At 43.3% G+C, this 15,686-nt stretch overlaps 1 long non-coding RNA gene across 2 annotated transcripts; it reads right to left on the bottom strand.

The window, feature by feature from the left end:
- Nucleotides 1-12,087: 12,087 nt before the first annotated feature.
- On the bottom strand, nucleotides 12,088-14,052 carry LOC116585215. 2 transcript variants are annotated; one of them, XR_004283501.1, is made up of 3 exons: nucleotides 13,965-14,052; nucleotides 13,196-13,383; nucleotides 12,088-13,041 (listed from the first exon to the last, which is right to left on the bottom strand). It is a non-coding gene; the product is annotated as an uncharacterized LOC116585215 (long non-coding RNA). The 2 variants fall into 2 exon arrangements; XR_004283502.1 differs by having other exon boundaries at nucleotides 12,088-12,976.
- Between the last annotated feature and the right edge of the window lie 1,634 nt (nucleotides 14,053-15,686).

The raw sequence follows: 15,686 nt of genomic DNA, 5'->3' as shown, positions 1-15,686 counted from the left end.
ATGGTGTAAAAGTTGTTTCACATGTGCTTCATGGGTAAGGAAAAACACTGAGGTTTCCAAAAATGACAGACTGTCTTCTGAGCCCAGAAGGTGGCCCAAAAAGAGCAGGCAAGAAGACTGTCCTCCACCATGAGAAAATGGGGATGGATGAGTCACTTCCTCCAACCCTGACTTTAATCTGTTTATCTCCAATTTTCCACATGACACTCTGTCTCTTTACCTCTCTATGCTTCTGACAGCACCCACCGAACTATAATTCTACCCCAAACCGAACACTCAAAAGAGAAAGCGATTGCCAGAGACCAAGGCTACATCTGTCTGTGATGACCGGCAGACACTCTGTCCTATAGCACAGGAACACAAATGTCAAAGGCACTTAGACCAGCTCCTTTCTGCTATTCCAGATGCCCCCACAATGATGAAGGCCCAGAGCGATCACCCTATGTCACAGGCTTCGTGGATATGAGCTATAATAGCTGACACTTGGCTCCCTTGCTCCCTGAGAGCTGGCTGCTGTCTGGTTTGGTATGTGGAACATTTTGTCGGAGGGACATGCTGGCCTGGGTTGAAAGTAATTCCCTTCAGCTCAGAACTGGGTGGTCTGTCACAAGATTATTTTTCAGTTCGATCTGGACTCTGGAATCCTTTGGACAGAGAGCTGGTATTTTCAAAGGTTAATAAGCCTGTCAGAAATTTCTTTCATGAGAAAATGGGATGCATCTGATTCATGAGAAAATGAGATGCGTCTGATTGACTGACTTGCATGCAGTCCCCAGATGAGGGGCCTGAGCATAATTTCACTTTAGACTCAGGACTGCGTCATCCTGAAGATTCCTGGGGCCTGGACTGGTAGAGGCTGGCAGTAGGATGTAGTGGTTGCTGCTGACGGGAAGCTTGAACAAAAAGAGCAGAATATAAACATTTAGGACATTCTAAGCGTGTGTGCCTATATGTATGTGTCATGCAAATGTGTGTGTGTATATGGGTGTGGCTTCAGGGGACATACATGCGTGCATGTGTTTATGTGTAGGTGGCCATTTTGTATGCATGTGAATGTGCATATGTTCCAAATATGTATGGACATGCACGTAAGTCCACGTATGCATGTACACACACATATATATAAAGTGAGCATATGTGTGTGTGTGCGCGCGCACGTGGTCTTGTCTGTGTACAGGTGAACATGCATGTGTGCACATGTGTATATTGGCCTGGGAATGGGGGCACTTTCAAGGTAAGAGTTTGGGGATGAGAGAAGATACGGGTTAAAATTGTAGCTCCACAACTCATTAGCTGTCTGAGCCCTTGCTATTCCCCACCTTCAGTTCCTCCTCTCTAAGGTGACATGATAGCAGCTTCTACATAGGTTGAGAGTGAAGGTTGACAGACATGAAGCAATTGGAGCTCTGGCTCACAGTCAGTGTCCACCCAGTGGTAGAGAGCATTATTGCCATTACTGATAATGATCAGCATCATTCTGGTCTCATCTCATCTCGTCCCATGGCTGTGCAGGATTCCTTCTGTCTCCTTTATTTTTTTTTTAAGATTTTATTTATTTATTTGACACACAGAGAGAGATCACAAGTAGGCAGAGAGGCAGGCAGAGTGGGGGGGTGGGGAAGCAGGTGCCCTGCCGAGCAGAGACCCCCCCCCCAATGCGGGGTGAAGGGGGTTTCCATCCCAGGACCCTGAGATTATGACCTGAGCTGAAGGCAGAGGCTTAACCCACTGAGCCATTCAGGCGCCCCCTTCTGTCTCCTCTAAAACCCATCCAGGGTGGAAAACATTTCAGATGGACATGAACTAACCTGAACTAGCAGTTCAGAGACATGACTGACCAGACCGAATCCCCTCCTGTCCCTGGACTTCTGCTACATCAGTAAATCACAATTTCCCCATCAGGTACATCACACCAGTAAGCAACTTTGCTCAATGAGTTTTCTTTTTATGTTGGTATGTCTTGTGGATATCAAAGTAATCCAAAGGTGGCTGGCCACCTTCTGCATCCCCAGTTGATTTTTTTAAATAAATAAACAAACAAGTAAACAAACAGGCTTATTCAGGTATAATGGGTATACAATAAATGGTACATGTTTAAAGCATATAATATAAGTTTTAACCTGTGTACACACCATGTAACCATCACCAGATCAAGATTACAAACGTGCCCATCACCCCAAAGTTCCCTCATACCCCTTGGGATTTCCCTCCTCCCACTCAATCTGTGAGACCACCGCTCTCCTCCCCTACACATCACCTTGCATATCCTAGAGTCTGGCAAAAAAGCATCCTAAGTACATATTCTTTTTCTGTCTGGCTTCTTCCACTCAGAGTAATTATTTTAAGGTTCACCCATATTGTCATGTGTATCAATAGCCTGTACCGTTTTATTGCTGGCTAATATTCCATTATATGGATGTACCAAAATTTGTTACCCATTCACCTGCTGAGGGACTTTGGGATTGTTTCCAGTACTTGGTTCTTAAAATTAAAACTCCAGTTAGCATTTATGTACAAGTTTTTGAACTTATGTTTCCATTTCTCTTGGGAAAATATGAGTGGAATGGCTGAATCCCATGATAGGTGCATTGTACTTTTCAAGAAACTTCCAGAGTGCTTTCCAAGGTCATGGTGCCATTTTAAATCTCCTCTAGCAGCACATGAGACTTATCTCCTCAGTATCTTCTTGATGCTGGTCAGTCTTTTTAATTTTTGTCATTCCAGTATGTGCGTGTTTCTCATTGTGGTTCTTAATTTCATTAGCTTAATGATTAATGATTTTGAACATCTTTTCATATGCTTACTTGCCATTCATGGATCTTCTCTGGTGATGTGTCTATTCAAATCTTTTGCCTATTTTTAAATTTCTTTCTTTATTTAATTTTTTCAGTGTTCCAAGATTCATTGTTTATGCACCACACCCAGTGCTCCATGCAATATGTGCCCTCCTCAATACCCTCCACCAGACTCACCCCACCCCAAACCACCCTCACCTCCAAAACCCTCAGTTTGTTTCTCAGAGTCCACAGTCTCTCATGGTTCTTCTCCCCGTCTAATTTCCCCCAACTCACTTCTCCTCTCCATCTCCCAGTGTCCTCCGTGTTATTCCTTATGCCCCACAAGTAAGTGAAACCATACGATAGTTGACTCTTTTGCCTATTTTTAAAGTTGGGTTGTTTTCTTGTTATTCTTGTTATTCCATAAAGTTGGCTTGCCTTTGTATTCTTCTAACAACATCTTTAAGAAAGAAGTTTTTAATTTTGATGAAGTTCAATTTATCAACGTGTTTTTTTCATAGGGCTTGCTTTGCCTAATCCAAAATAACAAAGCGTTTGCCTATGTTCTCTTTTAGAAGATTCAAAGGTTTTACATTGCACATTTAAGTGTATGGTACATTTTGAGTTATTTTTTTAAAATATAGTGTGAGGAATGGGTTGAAGTATATTTTTGCATATGTATGCCAATTATTCTGAATCATTTCCTGAAAAGACTACCCTTTCTGCACAGAATTGCCTTTGGGCCTTTTTAAAAAAATTAGCCATCTTTATCTGTGTTGTGTGGGTATACTTTTGAATTCTCTATTCTATTCCAGTGACCTGTTTTTTATTTTTAAAGATTTTATTTATTTGACAGAGAGAGAGAGAGATAGAGATCACAAGTAGGCAGAGAAGCAGGCAGAGGAGGGGAGGAAGCAGGCGCACCACTAAGCAGAGAGCCTGATGCAGGGTTCGATCCCAGGACCCTGACCATGACCTGAGCTGAAAGCAGAGGCTTAACCCACGGAGCCACCCAGGAACCTGGTGGCTGGATTTTATTTATTTAATTTATTTATTTTAAAGATTTTATTTATTTATTTGAGAGAGAGAGAACACAGGTAGGTGAGAGGGGCAGAGGGAGAGAGAGAAGCAGGCTTCCCAGGGAACAGGGAGCCCAGTTCCAGGCTTGATCCCAGTCCCCAATGTGGGACTCAATCCCAGGACCTTGGGATCATGATCTGAGCCAAAGGCAGACGCTTAACTGACTGAGCCACCCAGATGCCCCATCCAGTGGCCTATTTTTATATATTCATGTGAACAATATATGGTTCTACTATTACTGTGGTTTTATAATAAATGTTGAAATTGGATAGTGTTGGTTCTCCAATTTTGTTCTCCTTTCCTTTTTTTCCCCCCAAAGTTGTTTTTGCTATTTTATGTCCTTTGAATTTCCACATAAATTTTAGAATCGGGGGACGTCTGAGTGGCTCAGAGGGTTAAAGCCTCTGCCTTCGGCTTGGGTCATGATCCCAGGGTCCTGGGATCCAGCCCCGCGTTGGACTCTCTGCTCGGCAGGGAGCATGCTTCCTCCTTTCTCTCTGCCTGCCTCTCTGCCTAGTTTCTCTCTGTTAAATAAATAAAATATTTTAAAAAAATTTAGAATCGGTTTACAGTTTCTACAAAAATCCTACTGGAGGGGTGCCTCGGTGGCTCAGTCGGTTAATCATCAAATTCTTGATTTTTGGTTCAGGTCATGATCTCATGAGTTGTGGGATCAGCCTGTGGAGGCCCCACCCGCCTGGTGTTGGGTTCCCCACTCACAGGGATTCTCTCCCTCTGCCCCTCCCTGCACTGGTGTGCGCATGCTCTCTCTCTCTCTCTCTCTCAAATAAATGAATCTTTTAAAAATACTCCTGTTGCAGTTTTATTAAAATTATATCAAATCTTAGATCAAATCTAAGATCTCCAACAAAATCAAATGTATTCTCTCCAAATAAATCCATTTGGAAAGAGCTGAGATCTTAACAATCCTGAGTCTTCTGACTCATTAATGATACTTATCTGTCCATTTATTTAAGCCCTCTTTAGGGTCTCTAAACAATGTTTGATAGTTTTCAATGTACAGATCATACCTTTGGTCTGATTTATCCCTGTTTCATATGTTTGATGCCATTGTAAATGTTATTTTAGTTTTAGTGTATGATTATTGCTAGTCTAGAGATACAATTGATTTTTTTGTATTGCTCTTGTATCCTGAAAACTTGCTAAACTCACTTTTTAGTTCTAATAGCTTCTTTGTAAATTCCCTCAGATGTTTTACATTAACAATCACATGGTGAATAAAGATAGCTTTTACTTCTTCAATCTGGATAACTTCCCCCCACTCCCCACCAACTTTTTTTTTTTTTTTTTTTTTTTTTTTTTTTTAATTATACTTGCTAGAACCTCCAGGACAATGTTGGAGAGCAGTGGTGAGAACAGACATACTTGTCTATTCCTGATCTTAGAGGAGAGGCATTCAGTCTTGCACATTAAGTGTAATGCTGTTTTTCATAGCTGTCCTTTGTCAGGTTGCAGAAATTCATTTTATTCCTAGTTTGCTGAAAGTTTCTCTCAGGAATGAATGTTTAATTCTCATCAAACATGTTTTTAGAATCTGTTGAGATGATGATAGCATTTTTTTAATAGTGCATTAATATGGGGGATTACACTGATTGCTTTTCATATGTTAAACCAACCCCACATTCCCGGAATAAACCACATTTGATAAGGATTTCTCTCTTTTTAATATATATTGTTGGATTTATTTGATAACATTTTTAGAATTTTTACTCTATTTTCATGAAGGACTGGTAGTTACTTTTTCTTGTAATCTTTGTCTGGTTTTACAATCAGGTATTGCTGGCTACATAAAGTCAGTAGGGAAATCTTCATCCTCTGTGATTTTCTGAGAGAGTTTGTGTAGAACTGCTATTGCTTCTCCCATAAATGTTTGGAAGAATTCACCCATCAAGCCATCTGAGCCTTGAGTTTTCACTGTGAGAAGGTTTTTATTTTTTTAAGATTTTATTTAATTATTTGTTAGAGAGAGAGGACAGGCAGAGGGAGCAGCAGGCAGAGCAGGCAGAGGGAGAAGCAGGCACCCTGCTGAGCAGGAAGTCCGATGTGGGACTGATCCCAGGACTCTGGGCAGATGCTTAACTGACTGAGCCACCCAGGCGTCCCTGTGGGAAGGTTTTAAATTAAAGTTCAATTTTCGATTACCTTTTCACTTTTATTTTTTTAAATGAGTTCTGGTAGTTTGTATCTGTGAAGGAATTTGTCCATTTCATCTAAGTTGTCAAATTTACTGGCATAACACTTTTTATAGTATTAACTAATTAGTCTTTTAAATCTGTAGATTTTATAAAGATAGCACTTCTCTTATTCCTGATACTAATAACTTATATATTCTTTTTTCTTTCTGATGAGTCTAGATAGAGGTTTATCAATTCTATTTATCATCTCAAAGACCAGTTTTTGTTTTCATATTTTGCTTTGTTTTTGTGTTTTCTATTGATTTCTGTTTGATCTTCATTATTTATTCCCTTTATTCTGTTTACTTTTCTAGTTTCTTAAGGTGGAAGTGGAGGTTATTGTTTGGGGATCTTTTTTTCCTCCAATATCGGTGTTTAGTGCTATAAATTTTCCCTTAAAATTGTTTTAGCAGCATCCCACAAATTTTATATGTTGTATTCTGTTTTTATTTTCACTCAGATCAAATACTTTTACATTTTCTTTGTTATTCCTTTTTTAACCCATGGCTTATTTAGTTTCTCCATATTTGTGGATTTATCAGATACCTTTGTTATAAATCTCTAATTTAATTCTATCGCAATCAGAGAATATGTTTTGTATGACTTGAAGCTTTTAAAATTGACTGAGACTAAAAAAAAAAAAATTGACTGAGACTAGTAGTATGGCTCAAAATATAGTCTCCCTTAGTAAATGTTCAGTGTGTACCTGGCCATCTTCCTGTTATTGATTTCTAGCTTAATTCCACTGTGATCTGAGTGCAGACACTGTATGATTCCTGCTCTTTTAAATTTGCTAAGGTGTGTTTATGACCCAGAGTGTGGTCTATCTTGGTAAAGGTTCCATGTGAGCTTGAGAAGAACATAATCCTGATGTTGTGGGATGAAGTAGTTGACAGATGTCAATGATATCCAGTTGATTGATGGTGCTAATGAGTTCAACTGTCTCTTTACTGATTTTTTGCCTGATATATCTGTCCATTTCTGATAGAAGGCTGCTGAATTCTCCAACTACAATTGTGGATTCATCTAGTTTTCCTGTAGTTCCAAGAGGTTTTGCTTCACATATTTGATGTGCTTGTTAGGTACATACACATAAAGATTGTTATGTCTTCCTGGAGAATATACGGACTCTCTTTCTTTTGATTAGTGATAGCATGATGCATTTTTCTCCATCCATTTACTTTTAATATATGTGTGTCTTCCTATGCTCAAAAAGTATTTCCTTAGTCATGTCTAGACTACTAAGGAGCCCATCAAAGGCATTCTTCATTTCTCCTGATACCAAATTTTTACATCTTTTATTTGTCTGAAAAACAAATCTTTATTTCACCTTCACAAATATGTTCCAATATATATATTGTATATTTTTATATTCTTTATGTATTTTTGTTTATTTATATAGACATATTTTTTGGAACATATTTTTTTGCTAGGTGTAAAATCCTAAACTGTCAATTTTTTCTTTCAGTACTTTAAAGATATGTATTCTTGATCACATTTTAATGACAAGAATCTGTTGTACCCATTTTTGTTGTTGTTGTTCCTTTGAACATAATGTGTCTTTTTTCCTCTGGCAGCTAAGATTTTTCTCATTATCTTAGGTTCTAAATATTTGATTGCCATGTACCTTGGTGTAGCTTTATTCATGTGTCTTGTGCTTTAGATCTGCTGAGCTTCTTGGATCAGAAGGTGTATAGTTTTCAGTGAATGTGGAAATATTTGTTCATTACTTTTACAAATGTTTTTCTGTCCACTGCCTAACCACCACCCTCATTCTCCTTCAGGGATTCCAATTAGATATATATAAGGTCACTTAAAGTTGTCGCTTAGTTTACTGATCCTCTATTCTTTAAAAAAAAATTTTTTTTCTATGTGTGTGTTTCATTGTAATTCCTATTGCTATGACTTCAAGTTCACTAATTTTTTTTTCTTCTGCTGAGTCGAAACTGCTTTTAAACTAACCCAGTGTACTTTTAATCTCAGACATTGTCTTCATCTCCAAAAGTTTGATTTAGGCCTTTTTTGGTATCTTCAATGTCTTAACTTTTTGAATAGATGAAATACAGGTGATTATTTTTGTTATTAATAATGTTTTCATGCTTCTTTTTATGCCCCGTAATTTGATTGCCCTACTTTGTGAACTTCATCTTGTTGGGAGCTGAATGTTTCGGTATTCCTATACATATTCTTGTACCTTGGCTTGGGATTCAATTAAATGAATTGAAAACATCTCATATTTTTGAATATTCTTTTATGATTTGTTAGGTGGGTCTAGAACAGTGCTCCACATGGGGCTAATTATTTCACATTACTCAGACAAGACCTTTGCAAATATTCTACCCAATGCCCCCAAATGTGTGACTTTTTCTTGCTGGTCAGAACAGTTACTATTTCCAGCCCTTTGAGTGCACTGCCCACTGTTCTCTATTCCTTTCTGATGTCTCTCTCTGCCTGCCCCCACTTCAGGTAATATTTTCATACACATGTACTTCATATACCAGTACTCGGATGAACACTTGAAAGGAACTGCTTGTGGATCTTCAAAGTTCTATGTGTTCTCTGCATGTTTGGTACTATATTTGGCAAACTTTGGCCACTTTGGTCTCCCTAGCCTCTCAGGTCCATCTCCTGAACTCAGGGAGTTTTGTGGGCTCTCGCTGGGTTCCTCTTCTCTACATCATAGCCCGGAGAACTTTTCAAGTCAGCAAGATGTGAAAATTGCAGGACTCACCTCTTCTTGTGTTTAGTATTTTGAAAACCATCATTTTATATATTTTGTGTATATATTGTATATTTTTGTATTCTTTATGTATTTTTGTTTATTTATATAAACAAATTATATATTTTTTGTTTATTTTGTATATTTTTTGTGTATTCTTTTTTTGTTTGTTTGTTTCTTTCTTTCAGGTAAATCTAGTCCCTGTTCCTCTATCTTGAGTGGAAGTGGAGTCCTTCTCAATGAAGTCTGAAGGACACGAACACCTATAGGTTACCATTAGGGAGTGATTCAAGATTGTAGAACACGAGTTTTCTGAACCTAGAATGTCAAGGGTTGTTTTTCTTCTGATTTAAAACTGTAGTTCATGAAGACTCACAAATTAATACAAAGTATGAGGCAACTTAAAAAAACAAAAACAAAAACAAGTGAAATCCCAGGAAACCAGAATTGTCACTGAGTATCCAAGATGGAGGGCCCTGTGGCTGCATAATTTCCTCTAGGGCACAGTTAGTGTGGGCTGCAGGATGTGAGGCAGAGAGGGGAGCCCCCAGACTAAGGCAGGGTCCCATGACATGCTGTTGTAGTATCCCAGACCTGCCTTCAGAGTGCTTATGAAGATTGTCATCAAATATTCGTTAGTTTACTTGGTTATTACCTGTTTATCTTCCAGACCATAGGCTCTGTGAGGGCGGGGCCTTTTGGCACTGTATTTTTAGTATTCATCACAGTACCTGACACATAATAGAAGCTCAATAAACACTCATTAAATATATGAGTAAAAAAACACATGGGTACATATAATAAGCAGAATTAGAAAAGTCCAGATGTCCAGGCAGAGATGAGAAGAGGCCACCCTAATCAGAGCCAGAGAATGGCAGTGATGATGACCTTGAGGGCAGATGGGGCAATGATTCATGCTGGACTCCTGCAGTGACAGTGACAGGGTTCATTATATGTGGAATATGTGATGTTGATGATGGTGACAATAATGATGCCCATTTTCATTTAAGCCATGAAGAGAAAATGGTTATGAATTTGGTAGAAAACTTACTGTTTTTTTTTCTTGTTGCAAATTTTTTTCTTCCACCACAGCAGAGGCTTCTCTAAGACAATGATGATAAGAGCAAGAGGTCTTCCCAGGAAACCAGGGACCTAGGGGCTTTAGGGTGTGAATCCCAGTTCTGTTTCGTACAGCTGGGTGAATTTGTATGCATTACTCCACCTCTTTGAGACTCAGTCTCTCTTCTATAAAATGGGGTTGATAACCCCTGCCTTTCAGTGTTACTATGGAGTTTAGTGAGAATACACAAAAAGTTCTAAGCAGCCTCAGGCACAGAGCAGGTACCCAGTGGGTGACACTTATTACTTTTATAAGGGATTTTATATTTGTCCCTGAAATGACTTGACAGGAGAATAGCGCAGATAATCATCCAGAAGGCAAGTGGCAGAGGACACAGGTGGTTGTGGGCTAAAGGCACTGGAGAAGGACATGAGGAACCATTGCTGGAAGCAACTCTGACTTGCCCCAGCAAGGAACCAAGTTCTTCTAGGGCTACGTACTCTCTCGGAGCCTGATCCCTTTATCCTGCCAGGCAGAGCTAGTGGGAAGATTGACGAGGTGATCCAGCCACTTAATGTGCAGGAGTTCCTGGCCCAGTTCTGGTCCTTAGGAGGTGCTCTGGGTTCCTGAGCAGAGCGCCGCTCCACGTGAAGGCACGCGTGTTCTTCCTACTGCCACAAGATGGCGCTGTGGGATCGCCTCAGGACCCAGAGCGCAGCGTGTCTGGTCCTGCCCAGCGACACAGCCCAGGGGGTGCCTTTCCCCTCCCTCGTCAGCCTTTCTGTGGTCAGCATCTCTGGAAAGGCACAGCGTGTCCCTCTCATGCAGCCTTTGGTTCCTTCCCCACCTGCCCCTTGGACAGAAAGCTAAAGAGGCAGGGGATCTCCCAGGACGCAGGGGTAGTGGGGAGCAGATGGCAGACAATAGGGAGAGAGATAGTGACCTTGCTGCAAAGACCCCATCTACCTCCTAAAAGCCAAGAGCCCAGATCCAGGCATGCAAACCCCTCTTTCTAATTCTGGAATTGATGATAAAGCTCTGCATACCCTGTCTGTGGGGAGACTTGCTTTTCTAAAAGGGCTTAAGAACCCCACGCTTGGTTGCAAGCCTTTGCTGTGGAATTTCCAATGTGGGTAGAGAAGACAGCCTCACTCAGGAAACGTCAGACCTAGAAAGCAAGCCCAGCTTTCACGAACAGGGGGCTTTAGAATCAGAATCCACAGGTAACTTCTCTAAGGCTCATCAGTGAAGAGGGCCGAGTGACCCCTGCTTTGTAGGATTATATGCCATGAGGAATACACGAGTGTATCTTGTGAATGTGCTTTGTCTGTTGGAAAGTTCTAGGCAGCTGTGAGATGTGATTATCACAAAAAGATAACGAACTTGGACAGCCTTGGGACATCTACAAAATGGCGGGTGTGGGCAGGGCCCGGGAGCCCAGTGGAGGGTGGAAGGGAGAGACAGACCTTGAGCCAGGCCCACAGGGTTAAGGGTGGAGGGGGAGTGGGTTCACAGGAGCACAGGGACTGGGAAGTGTGAGGTGAGTGGAGTCTGGGGCACAGGCTGGAAGGAGAGGACAGAGGCAGATGGGATTGGGGGCGGGGAAGGGAGGGTGGGAGGGTAGTGGTGGTGCTTAAGTGCCTGGCTGCTGCATCCAGACCCAGAACCCCAGCCGTTAGGGAACTTCCACCCACAAGGGGCAGCCCTTGGAGAGATCCCTCTGGCAGCAGTGAAAATGGAAGTGAGAAGCCAGCCGACAAGTTTCTGTAATCAGTGTGCATTTTAGCCTGTTTTTTTTTTTTTAAGATGTTTAAACAGCAACTATTTTATTGCTTCTCACAATTTTGTAAGTTAGGGTTCAGCTGGGTGATCCTTCTATTCTGTATGGCATCAGCTGAGATTCCTTGTGGTATTCAGCTGGTGCTTAAGCTGGGTCTGATGGACACAAGATGACTTCACTTAACATGATGGAACCTTGAAGGTGATAGCCAGGCAGCTGGGCATAGCTTTCCATCAACACACCTACATGCAGCCTTGTCACTGTGGCGGTTCACCCCGTTCTTGACCCTGACTGTGGAAGGCTGCTCTTTCTCTGACTTGTCCTGACTGTTGAAATGGGCTTGAGAGTGGAGATTCACTTGTCCTTTCTGTCTCAGGAGGACAGGACTGTCCTGGTCACAGCACATGTGGGTGCATACACACACACACACACACACACACACACACACACACACACATACACACACACACACACACACAGATGTGTTCCCATCTGCACCAATACCACAAATTGTGTTTCTGAGGCTTCACCTCCTGCTTCCCAGCAAGGCAGGGAGCCCAGCCGAGGCTGGTCTGAGCTGCCTACAAGAGAGAAGCTGGTTAGGGCATCCATGGCAGGACCATCTCCCAACACATACACACACACACACGCAGATACACTTAAGAAATGAAATGTGGGGAGACCAGGACCACCTCTGCTCTGAAGGAAAGTAGTACAAACCGGTCATGTGGTGTGCTGGCGGGGTTGATCCCCTCTGCTGCAGAAGAGAAGGTGCTGCCGCTGGGAGATCTGTTCCATGCAGCATGGCAACCACCCCAACAGCAACCTTATCAACAAGCCTTGAGACTGTCGACTGGGACACTTGGGCTGATTAGAGGGCTGGGGTAGGGGCTCTTCTGTTAGGGAGTAAAGTCACACCCAAAATTGCTTTCAGTTTTGAAAGATGGCTGATAATCTTTCTAAAGTATCAGTGTACACAGTTCACATCAATGCTGGTGGCTTTGAATGTTAACTCTGAACCCCACAGAAAGAGGAGAAGAGCAAGACATCAGGAAGGGTTGACCTGTCCTGAAGATGTATGTGGGGACCACTTCTTTGGAAGAGAAGTTCAAATCTTAGTTTATTTCCATGCCTCCTGAAACTGCCTCCTTCACAGAAAAGGCAGAGGAAGAAGGCAGAATCTGGGATGACTTGGTTTGTTCGGTTCTGGCTTGGTGAGATTTATGTTCTGAGATCTGGGAGCCACTCCCCATATCACATAATTTTCCCTTCACTGTGGCGGCCCGGGGAAAACCTTTAGACCAGAGCCAGCCCTGTTCTGTGCGCCCTGGACAGCCCCGAGTGCTTCAGGTTCCACGATTCCATCTGCAGTATGGGGACAACAGTACATGAAGGCATTTCATGGGGTTGATGTGAGAATGAATGGATCCCTGTAAAAGAATTTGGAAAATGGCCATGCACCATTTAGTGAAGGTGGTATTTTCCCCCCAGTGGAAAAAAAGGAACAATATCTTCTCAGAACATACAAGTAAAACCTCAGTCCCCAGAGCCAAGTGAGTCCAAGAAATGAAGCCAAAAGCAAACCTGGAAGGCTGTAGCTGGAATTCTCAGCGACACGGCCTTTGAAGTTACAGCTCTTCCTCCCTCCAAGGGCTCCGGCAGCTCCCCCGGCCGGGCCTGATGAAAGGGAAGACAGGCTCTGTTGTGGTCTGACACATGCCCCAGATGTCAGGTTGCAACTCTGTGCATCAATTAGCTCTCAGAGGTGGCAGCTGTGTGGAGTGAAAAGGGCCCAGGCTTGCGATCAGGGTGCACGGTGCCAGTGCCTGCCATGCCCCACACAACTTATCTGTGCCTCTGTTCCTTTCCAGGTAAAATGGGGACACCAGTCCAGGCCTCCTTCTTAGGGTTGCCAAATTTGGCAAAATGAAAATATAAGATGTCCAGATTTATTTGAGTTTCAGATAATCAACAAATAATCTTTTCCTACAAGTATATTCTAAGCAATACTTGGGACATACTTCTACTAAAACATTATTTGATGTTTATCTGAAATTCAAATTTAACTGGGCATCTTGTGTTTTATCTGGCAACTCTACTCCCTCAGACTTTATGAGGGGTCATCTGGGTGAAAGGGCTTCAAAACTGTCCGCACTTTGAAAATGCACACTGGGAGGTACTCTAGAAAGATGGTAGACAGTAACCTTAGCAACCAAAATGGTCTTTCACTTTGAACCCCCGAAAGCCCCCCGTCCAGTGAGATCTCCTCATCTCTCAAGGGCTCCTCTGCTCTTCTAACCAACCCCCACCCCTGCCTTCTGTCACATCTGCCCTTCTCCCCCCACCCACCTACCTCCAGACTCTGGAGATGTTCGCTTGGTTCTTGGAAGCTGCTGAAGTCATTCTCTGCTCTGGGTCCTGCCCTCTGTGGTTCACGTGGCTTAGGTTTGTTGTGGCTTTGCCTCCAAGGAACATGCCATAGTGGGAGGGTCTTAAGTCCACTCAACAGCCCTGGCTGGAGTGTGTAACTGTTGCAGAAGCAGAGCCTGCAGACAAGCTGCTCCTAGTCTCCAAGCCTCAGGGTCCTCATCTGTGTAACGGACATGATGCCAACCCTAGCTTTAAGACAGGAAGACAGGACGATGCCAGTAAAGTACCTAATAGGGAGCCAGGCATACAGTAGGTACTGAGTAAGTGCACCTGCTAGTTACCGCTACCATCTGCTGGCCACACCCTCCACCAGATCTGGCAGCCCTGCCCGGCCCAGCCATCAGTCCTTCACTCCGTCTTCAGGAAGGCTCTCCCTCACTGCCTCTCTCCTTGTTCCCACACTCTCAGGATTTTAGGCTGCTGGCCTCAAAAGCTTCTGTCTCCCTAGTGTCCATCCATCTGCCTCTCCCAAGCCTTCCTGGATGGGAAATGATAGTCAATGTCATTGTTCCCCAAATGCAGTAGAGAAACAGACAAACACAGGTTGCCCTATAGCAGTGCCTCAGTCACACCATGGGCATATGCCCTCCCTCCCCAACCAACACGTCCCAGAAATCCAGCCACCTCAGGGAAGCAGGGCAGTTCTCCCCAACCTGCCTGCTGCCTCCCTGTTGAGACCCCAAGAGGCTTTCAGGACAAAGTATATTTGGGAATGGGGGTGGGTAGAGAACAATAAGAAGAAGGGCGACTCTAGGGTCTTTTTGTTCCTTCGGCCCAAGTAGCAGCTGGGGGTGGTGGAGGGCTGGGACATGGGTCCCACTGGGAAACACGGGGTTAAGAGTCCAAATCCTCTGCTTGCCTCCCCATGGAGCTCCTGGCCCCTGCCTCTCCCCACGGGGCTGGGCTGCAGTTTCCCCTCTTGTCAGAAGGAGAGGCTAACACATATGTGGATCCCCCCTGCAACAGAATTATTCATTCATTCATCCAACACACAGTCTGCTGGGGGGGGGGGTTGGGAAACTCATCTCTGCTTTTGTGGGGCTTCCAGGCTAGAGAAATGGGATTGAAATGAGGCAGTGACAATGCAGGCAGGGAGAGCTAAGTCAGAGGAAGGCTTCGATCACTTGGGACAGCATGCCGGGGCAGGCTCCCAATGGTGTGCAGACCAATGGGGTGCAAAGAAGAACGTAACATGTACGCGTGCATCAGTTAATGAATGTTTTAAAAATGGTCATCACAACTGTTGTCAGTGATGTGAAACAATAGGAATGTTCACACCCTGCCAGTGGGAGGCTCATTGACTACAACTACGCAAAACAACTGTGACCCCTCAAAGGAATCCCACTCCCAGGTATGTGCTCTGGAGAAGCAACACACGTGTGCACCAGGAAAGCGGCAGGTACACGCACTCAGAGGCCCCGCCCAGCACAGCCCCAGACTGGAGCGGCCCAGGGCTGGCCGAGCTAGAACACAGAAGAGCCAAGTGTGGCATGTTCACACGACAAAACTGCGCGGCGATGAAAACACACGGCAGGCGCCTATGCGAAGTGGCAGAAAGCAGCCCAGCCAGACTTGAGAGCACCTACGTGTGACTCCATTTCCAACAAAGTTTAGAATGAGCAAAACAAAACCATGTTGCTTTAGG

This window comes from Mustela erminea, chromosome 1 (genome assembly GCF_009829155.1).
Source record: "Mustela erminea isolate mMusErm1 chromosome 1, mMusErm1.Pri, whole genome shotgun sequence".
NCBI classification, from domain to species: Eukaryota; Metazoa; Chordata; class Mammalia; order Carnivora; family Mustelidae; genus Mustela; species Mustela erminea.
Note: the sequence above shows the minus strand (reverse complement) of the source record. Positions and strands in the feature narration are given on the sequence as shown.